This window comes from Pseudoliparis swirei, chromosome 8 (assembly GCF_029220125.1).
Source record: "Pseudoliparis swirei isolate HS2019 ecotype Mariana Trench chromosome 8, NWPU_hadal_v1, whole genome shotgun sequence".
Classification (NCBI taxonomy): domain Eukaryota; kingdom Metazoa; phylum Chordata; class Actinopteri; order Perciformes; family Liparidae; genus Pseudoliparis; species Pseudoliparis swirei.
In genome coordinates, this window is record NC_079395.1 from 1,267,082 (window position 1) to 1,277,536 (window position 10,455).

Below are 10,455 nucleotides of genomic sequence, written 5' to 3' on the forward strand. Positions count from 1 at the left end.
TTAGCTTGTGCCTTGCCTTCCCTATTTCCACCTCTGCAAATGCCTGTTCCCTTGCTGTATTTTCGTTTTTCTTTATAATAGTGTCAATGTACAGATCCACTGGTACCTGTTCCGTGCTTTCTGTAACAGTATGCACTTTCTTGGGCTTGTACTTTGTTGGCTGATACTGTGTTTTCGTCCTGCACATATTAGCAAAGTGGTTGGGCTTCTTGCACTTGTTACACTGAGGTCCTTTCGCGGGACACTCCTCCGTGCGACCGTGTTCTCGTCCGCATGCTCCACACTCCTTGCCGTGCGTGACGCTGTTGCTGTCGTTGCCGCCAGTAAACTTTCGTCCGTATCTTTGTTCGGAACTGAACGGCCTTCTGCTAACTGCATGGACAGACTGGCTGGCTGTGTGAGCAGCGGGGAAACCCATCGTCTTTAGCTGCTGCTGTGATAGCTCGTGTGAGCGCGCAATGTCTATCGCTTTCTCGAGCGTTAGATCTGGACCATGACAGAGTAATTTCTCCTGGACTCTTGGAGAGTTTGTAGCGAAAACAATCCGGTCTCTAATCATCTCATCAGCGTTAGGGTAGTTGCAGTCCTTTACTAGCAGCTTTAGCTCAGTCACAAACTGGTCAAAACTTTCACAATCCGTTTGTATCTTTTCATGGAATTTATATCGCGCGAAAATGGGGTTAGCTTTGGGCGTTACATGTGCTTCAAACTTCCCATAGTACGTTTGGAGGACCTTTCTCTCATCTGCCGTGAGGGTCCATGTGTTGTATACATCTCTGCCTTTCTCACCGATCCACAGGAGTAGATAACTGCACTTTTCCTCCTCCTCTTTAGCGCTTAGCGGGCCGGAAAACATTCGCTCCACATGTTGGCGAAACTTTCTCCATGCGTCGGGCAGGTTAGATGACTCCCAATCCATCCGTGGCGTGGGGACGCCTGCGTTCTCCATCTTCCGTCGTCAGGTTCGATGAGAAGCAAACTATTCTGACACCATGTAATATTTACGTGTGTGTACTGACATTTAGTTGTCTAAGTAAAAACACTCGGTACTCGTGTGATCATATACGGCGCAGTATGCGTCTATCTTTATTCTCCGATCTGAACCTTGACCTGGATGACATCATTTATAAGCGACACTTCCTTGAACCGGAAGTCAAGATACGACAGGAAATATATTTATTTTCACTCGACTGAATTTATTGCAGATAGTTTTATTTATTTATTAAATAAGCAAATGAAATATAAATAAGCATGTTATAATTAAACCACACAGCAATGTCACGAATGAACATTAAAATGCGTCAATAGCAATAATCTAACAGTGTAATATATAATAATCTCACGATGACTGAGCCCATTTTCGCCCAACGATAAATACTTTTGGAGAACCACTTGGTGTTCATGTTCTCATAGAACCTTGCAGACTTTGACTGGAGCCAGAACCTTTGAGCAGGATTCTTTTGTCCCGGAGCGTGTGTGTTGCTGCTCGTCTTTCTGACGTAAACGACCTGAAGACGTCGTGACGCCCCGATGGAGCCGAGGCCACGCCTCCTCCTGAGGATGGAGCCGAGGCCACGCCTCCTCCTGAGGATGGAGAGGCACAGCGACTCCATCACTCGGGGCAACGCTGCAAAGGAGAGGTCCTGTCTGTGAGGGACGAGGCGACCGGAGAGGCAGACAGGCTCAGAGACAGGCACACAGACAGGCAGACAGACCGAGATTCATGACAAACAGAGAGAGAGAGACAGACAGACAGACAGACATGCATGACAGACAGAGAGAGAGAGGCAGACAGACAGACAGACAGACAGATACACAGACAGACAGCAGCATGGAAGCTGGTGCAGCTGAACCCTCTGGGGCTCCAGGTAGACGGACCGTTTCTGCCCGCTTGGCTGATTTAATGACACACCTGACAGCTCTCTCTCTCTCTCCCTCTCTCTTTCTCTTTCTCTCTCGCTTGGTAACAGCGCTCCCTGCCGGAATAAAACTGCACACACGTGACATTTAAATGCTTTTAACCGACTGCCCTGCTTCACTCAGGAGTATATATATATATATATATATTAATACATAATATATATGAAGCAGGGCAGTCGGTATATATATATATAACAAGTATTATATATATAATATATATATATAATTTATATACATAAGTATTATATATAATATATTTATAAATAATATATATATATAATATATATAACAAGTGTTATATATATAATATTTATATTATATATACTATATATATAACAAGTCTTATATATCATATATATTTCATATATATAAGAAGTCTTATATATATGTATATATAGTATACATATATATATATATATATATATATTAGGGCTGTGAAACGATTACAAATTTTAATCAGGTTAATCACAGGTTTCTGTGGATTAATCACATATTACCGATATTCTCTGTATATTTTTGTGAGAACATAAAGATTTATGACAAAAGACAGATATATACATTTATACACAGGGGTGCACATAACTTGCTCACCAGTGCGCGGGCATCGCGATGTGCGCGGGCGCGAGACGGAGATCGGAGTAGTGTTAACGCGACACGTAGAGACAGAATGACATGCTGCTGGTTAGAGACGACCAACAACAGACGTATTGGAAGCTCATTCTGCGCATGCGTTAAATGCGTTAAAAAGAATTAACTAATTAATCCTGTAATTTAATCATAACGCGTTAACGCGTTATTTTTCACAGCACTAATTGGGTTTGGTCACACGTTAGAAGTCATCACGTTATTCTATAAATTCACTAAAGTTATTCAACAGATGATTGTCAAGGAATAGGTCTGTGAGATGAGAAAAAGACGATCTGTGTGAATATCAATCTGAGACCGGCCCACCGTGAGGCTACACTGCCCTCTAGCGGCCATCGGTGGTAAGACCCCTCTATTAAAACCCAAAGGTTCAGAATAACAGTTGGATAGATAATGTTCGTAATAACCTTATGTTTACACACCATTTCTGTTTGTATTGTGTTATAATATATATATAACAGGCCAGTGATTATTATTTCTCTTTCTTTTAAAGATAGAGAATCAGGGTGCTTCATAATTAATATAATACATATTTGAACTTATTAATATATAATAAATATTGTATAATGATATATTATATTATTATTATATAATGTATTATCTGATCTTATTTGGCATTTTTTTGGGCTGCTTTATTTTTGAGAAAATATCCAAAATGCAAAATGTTTATTTTAATAACTATTTGCAAATAACCTAAATGTAATTCCAATATGAGTTTTAAAACAGCGTCATCAGAATCAGAAGAATCAGAATCAGAAACAGAAACAGTTTTATTGCCAGGAATGTTTACACAAACGAGGAATTTTTTTTTGGCGGAAGGTGCAACATTTGGACATGACAAACAAACAACAATCAACACGACAGAAAGGGAGACCCTCCCACGACGTGGGAGGGTCTCCAGCTGCCTGTCAAGAAAACACAGGAAGTCACTCACTTCCTATTAGTTCATTCTGTAGGCAACTTGTAGTTTACAGACCTCGTACGGATCTCCCATCATGCACTGGGCCAGGCAGTCCGTGGAGAAGCAACTGCAAGCGCCTCGCTCTCGTGAGATTATCGGTGCCCAACGTGATCATGACGTCAGGGCCAGTCGGACGCTCATCTAACCGCGCATGCGTGGTTCGGAGACGGACTCTGCGGACCTTCTCCTCTCCCACGAGCCTCCGGTGTCGGTCTCCGTGTCTCCGGGAGAAATGCTGAGACTGTTGGTGAAGCAGCAAGTCCACGCGGCTTCTGGAGACACGTTGGGGTTGATTGACAGATTAATCTCAGATTATGAGGAGGACGTTTCTCGTTTTAGAGAACATGAGCGACACAGATCAGGTCGGTGCTTCTTCTTCCTGGTCCCGGTCTTCATGCTCGTTTTACGGCTTTACGTCACATTTAGTCCGTTTCCAGCTCGTTGGTTGTAGTCAGCGAGACTTTTGGTGAACATGGTTCGTCTCCAGTTCTCCTCCGACCAGCTTCACCAGACTGCGGTCAACTCAGCCGACACTCGGATCTCCGTGGTCAACTCAGCCGACACTTACATTTCTGTGCGCCTATAGACTGATGTTGACGGTAAACGCATTCGATCGGGAGCGCGCGAGGGTTTTGATAAAGTTAGCGGACGGATTCACGTGACACAACATCCGGTTTTGCAAACAGCGGAAAGAACTACGTGACACAACATCCGTTTTTCAAAATAAGATGTCGACAAATCATACACTAGCATATACAAGTAAACAATTAACTGATTTTGAATCTTTATAGATTTCCCCAACAGTTCCAGGAAATGAATGATGCAGCTGTGTTCAAGACAGTCCTGACTTCCATTATCCTGGGAATCAGACATATCTACGTTCCCAATTGGGAGATATTTCAAAGTAAAAGTCCAAAATGTTTACGAGAAATCGGTCATTTCTTTCATGTTTAAAGAAATCGGTCATTTCTTTCATGTTTGAAGTGCTTTATCTATGTTTTTCCCCATAATGCCCGGCATTGACCGATGCAGCTGTGTTCAGGACAATCCAGACTTCCATTATCCTGGGAATCAGACATATCTACGGACCCAATTGGGAGATATTTCAAAGTAAAAGTCCTAAATGTTTAAAGAAATCGGTCATTTCTTTCATGTTCGAAGTGCTTTATCTATGTTTTTCCCCATAATGCCCGGCATTGACTGATGCAGCTGTATTCAGGACAATCCAGACTTCCATTATCCTGGGAATCAGACATATCTACGGTCCCAATTGGGAGATATTTCAAATTAAAAGTCCAAAATGTTTAGAGAAATCGGTCATTTCTTTCATGTTCGAAGTGCTTTATCTATGTTTTTCCCCATAATGCCCGGCATTGACTGATGCAGCTGTGTTCAGGACAATCCAGACATTTTTTTTTGGGAGCACCGAAGACCCATTTTGACCCAGGAAAAACCCTGCTGTGTGAACGGATGTGTCGGCGGCAGACAGAGCGATGCGACCCGAGATGTGTTAACAGGGGTGCTGAGCGATTAAATATATCTCTTGTTCTGCCTGTTTTGTGATATACATGCCTAAAAGGCGCCTAATATTTCTAGACTGAAATAATATCTGCATTATAATTATTATAACGATGATTGTTTTAGTTGCCTATTTTGTGGAGCCCCCTCAGGACGTGGTGCCCTACGCGCAGCGCGTAGTGCGCTATGGGAGCAGCGGCGCTGATCACAACTCTGATCAAAACATAAACTACAAGAGCGCGCCCCATTTGACATCGTTTTGTTTGGCGGTCAGAAAAATAGGTCAGATAAAAGAATAACACGTAATTTAAATCATAAATATTTTTATATTAATTTTAAACTTTTCAAAATTGAAAATTAAAAACATTTTATTCATTTATTGTAAATGACCTCTCGCGGCCCACCTGCAGTACCTTCGCGGCCCACAGTTTGGGAATCGCTGTGCTAGTGTATGATTTGTCGACATCTTATTTTGAAAAACGGATGTTGTGTCACGTAGTTCTTTCCGCTAACTTTGCAAAACCAGATGTTGTGTCACGTGAATCCGTCCGCTAACTTTATCAAAACCCTCGCGCGCTCCCGATCGAATGCGTTTACCGTCAACATCAGTCTATAGGCGCACAGAAATGTAAGTGTCGGCTGAGTTGACCGCAGTTTCACCAGGGAGGAACTTTACACACCCGACGGTCCTCTTGTCAAACCTCCAGGACCTCACGGAGATGTGTCAGTCTATTAATAACCGTGTGTGTGTTACGAGGATCTAACGGATCTAATTGTTTGCAATTGTGTGTGTGTGTTAATATAAAGTGGTCAACGTTCTATAAAGCGGTCAGTGTCGTAAAGCGGTCAGTGTCGTAAAGCTCATAATGATAATCTTTTGAATCAACATTACAATTTAAAATACCATCAAGTCACTTCTAGGTCACACTGAGTTGTGGTATTTCATAATCTATTGTGACCAGATTATAATCTGCATATAAACCAAAACAACACAAAGAGATGTGAGACATTGATAGTGTGAGAATGTATTTAATTCAGCTTGTTAGAAACTGAACAATGAGACGGTTTAGTAGCTTTATATTAATAAAGTAATATGAACCAGGTTGTTTATATTAATAAAGTAATACTATGAACCAGGTTGTTTATATAAATAAAGTAACACTATGAACCAGGTTGTTTATATTAATAAAGTAATATGAACCAGGTTATATTAATAAAGTAATACTATGAACCAGGTGTTTATATTAATAAAGTAATACTATGAACCAGGTTGTTTATATTAATAAAGTAATATAAACCAGGTTGTTTATATTCATAAAGTAACACTATGAACCAGGTTGTTTATATTAATAAAGTAATACTATGAACCAGGTGTTTATATTAATAAAGTAACACTATGAACCAGGTTGTTTATATAAATAAAGTAACACTATGAACCAGGTTGTTTATATTAATAAAGTAATACTATGAACCAGGTTGTTTATATAAATAAAGTAACACTATGAACCAGGTTGTTTATATTAATAAAGTAACACTATGAACCAGGTTGTTTATATGAATAAAGTAATACTATCAACCAGGTTGTTTATATTAATAAAGTAATACTATGAACCAGGTTGTTTATATTAATAAAGTAACACTATGAACCAGGTTGTTTATATGAATAAAGTAACACTATGAACCAGGTTGTTTATATTACAGTTTTTCTCGATTGATTACACACAAAAACTGGAATTTATAACACAATGACCACAACCTGTAACTCATGTGCCAACTCCCTAAACCAATGCTGCTAAACTATAAGCACAATTATTTGCTTGAGACACAGATTTCAATTGTTAGCCACACTTTCTTCAAAACACTAAACACCATCCTCTCTACTTTGCACACTTCATCAATGCCTCACCTCCTCGTGTTCAGACAGAACACACTGCTATATAATTGGCAAAACTTCCATTTCCACGGCTGTTGTGCAATTTGGAATCAAGGCTTTAGCAATATAAGGGCCACAGGTGACCTCCTGATTTGAAGAAGAATGGATGAAAACATGGAATGTAGAGGAGACAAGAGAGGCAGAGGAGTAAGGGTAAGAGGATGAGGATGAAGATGAGGAGGAGGAAGAGGAGGAGGATGTTGATGAGGTCTTGTGGCCAGACAGGAACCGACGACATGACGAAGACACATTTTTTTCGTCCTTTTTTATTTACACTTTTCTTTCTTTTTTTGTTGACTGTAGTGGTCTATTTTCTATTGTTTGTTCTGTGAAACAATTAGAAAAAAGAAAGAAACATTTTTGTTGTATATTTGTGTGTTTTATATTTTGAGTTAAAACATTATACATTCACAATATTTTACAACAGGAGAAAGCGTACAGTACCACTGGACATGAAAAGGCATAATGCTCCTGATGAGGCCTTCATACTGGTGTTTTCCCATTTCACCGTAGTGTTTTCCATTGAGCACATCAGTGTTCAATGGATGCTTAGAATCTCTACTCATATCATGGGCTGTGTTTGTCATTTGAAAACAAAATACCCTTCTGAGGTGACATAACACTGTTTTGAAAGCAAAGTTGCATTTTGCAGGAGATATCAAGGGTTTTGCATTTTGTGTGAGTGGTTTTGGGATTTGTGTTTAGAGTTTTGAGAAAACGAGGCATGCTTTCAAAAAATGTGTTTAAGCAATCGAGGAAAACTGTAATAAAGTAATACTATGAACCAGGTTGTTTATATTAATAAAGTAATACTATGAACCAGGTTGTTTATATTAATAAAGTAATACTATGAACCAGGTTGTTTATATTAATAAAGTAATACTATGAACCAGGTTGTTTACATTAATAAAGTAATAGTATGAACCAGGTTGTTTATATTAATAAAGTAATACTATGAACCAGGTTGTTTATATTAATAAAGTAATACTATTAAAAGAGTAAAAGAGGGGGGTTCAAAAGAGTCTGGATGGAGCGATGTGTTTTGTGGAAGAAGTCTCAACACTAGGGATGCATTTAAGAGTATTTATTTGACAGTCATTTCTGGTTGCTTTAAAGTTTCTGTCGACCTCCAATAATCAGACAGACAATCTAATGTCTCACAAATAAGATTAGTACTTACAGTCTCCATTCAGTGAGCTTAAAGCTCCCAGTTTTGTGTTGTTCTTACTCAGGGATGGATTAACCAACGGGCCTACCGGGCCCAGGCCCAGGGGCCCATGAGCTCAGGGGGCCCCTGGGCCTGAGCCTCCGCGCGTGACGTCGCTGTGATTAACATTGTATTGATATGAATATGATGATATGACACGATGCGCCGTATGCCGGTATATGCTGGGCTTAAGTCATTCATGTCAGTAACAGGGCCCCAATAGTCCTACTGAGGGATGGATTACCGAACGAGCCTACCGGCACCAGGGGCCCGTGAGCTCAGGGGGCCCGTGGTTTCTTAATCCGTCCATGTTCTTACTCACCACCCCGATGGCGTGCTCTCTCCTGCTCAGCATTTCAAAAGAGAGTGAGCTTCGTGCCAAGAGAGGTAACGGCTGCTTTCCGCTTCCGGTTTAGAGCCCTACCCCCGGTTTTAGACTTCAGAATAAGAGCCTAAACAGGAAACCAGCTAGGATCTCAAGGGAAACGCACCTCTACCACAATAAAACCAATCTCATTCATACTATCCACATCCTACAGTTGTGATAACAATAAACCTCATAAAATCAACATTACAGTTCCACATATAATACAGCAATCATACTTATCTATGCTTCTTAATACATAAACCAGAATATCCCTCCCTAATATTCACTATGTAAATTATCTCTCTATATGCATTATTTAAAACATAAGACTTCCTTATTTACATGTGCAAGTATACATAAAATCCACTCCAACCTAACACTATGAACCAGGTTGTTTATATTAATAAAGTAATACTATGAACCAGGTTGTTTATATTAATAAAGTAATACTATGAACCAGGTTGTTTATATTGATAAAGTTATACCATGATGACAAAGTCTTTCAGATCTTTTTTGTAGTCCATCTCCTGAACGTTGTAGTTCCACCGTGCAGACTGACCTTACTAAGATGCCGTCGCATCATAACTACGTAGTTTGGTGAGAGTGGAGTCTGATCCTCTTTTCCTAACTCCTCATGAACTCTCCTTCCCATCTCTCCTTGACCCCGTGACGTGTTCCCCAGAGGTCAAGGAGAAGTGGTTAGGAAGCGACGTTAGGAGGTCACTATCTGACTGTTGGACTGTGACCTTCTGTGTCCGTCTCCAGGAGAAATGCTGAGACTGTTGGTGAAGCAGAGACTCCAGGCGGCTTCTGAACACACTCTGGGGCTGATTGACAGATTCACAGCAGATTATGAGGAGGAAGTTTCTCGCTTGAGGGAAAATGAGCGACGACACAAACTCCTGGAGGCCGGTTCAGCCCTCGAGTTCAGCTGCACAGATCAGGTTTGTGCTTTTCATTATTATCCCGCTCGTGCTCAGGTTACGGGTTTACGCCGACACGGCGAGGAGATGTGTCGAGTAAATAATAATAAATGAGAGGGGGAGGAGGGCCCCTCCTGTGAGGAAGGAGCACAGCAGATCCGAGGTCAGGACCACGTCACGGGATGTGGGTGCTGGAAGAGCCGGACTTGTTCTGGGAGAGCAGAGTGGTTTTGGGTTCTGACCTGTGCTGCCTGAGAAGGACTCTGTGATGCATCACATGAGCTTCTGTTTGACACGTGATCAGAGAATAAATCCTCCCGCTGGAAAGGAGAGAACGAGAGAAGGTCGTTGGCTGAATTATGACTTCAGACATCCAGTTGTGGAAATACGTTAGTGTGGTGCATTGTTTATAGTAATGTACATTGTTTTACAGTAATGTACATTGTTTTATAGTAATGTACATTGTTTGATAGTAATGTACATTGTTTTACAGTAATGTGCATTGTTTTATAGTAATGTTCATTGTTCTATAGTAATGTTCATTGTTTTATCGTAATGTTCATTGTTTTATAGTAATGTACATTGTTCTATAGTAATGTTCATTGTTTTATCGTAATGTTCATTGTTTTATTGTAATGTACATTGTTCTATAGTAATGTTCATTGTTTTATAGTAATGTTCATTGTTTTATTGTAATGTACATTGTTTTATAGTAATGTCCATTGTTTTACAGTAATGTACATTGTTTTATAGTAATGTACATTGTTCTATAGTAATGTTCATTGTTTTATAGTAATGTTCATTGTTTTATAGTAATGTACATTGTTTTATAGTAATGTACATTGTGTTATAATAATCAGTGTTGGGCAAGTTACTGAAAATTAGTAATTAGTTACAGTTACTAGCAGTGGCGGGCCGTGGGCCTGGGGCCTGGGCCTTCAGTGAGGTCCTACACAGTCCCACCCGAATTAATCCACCTCT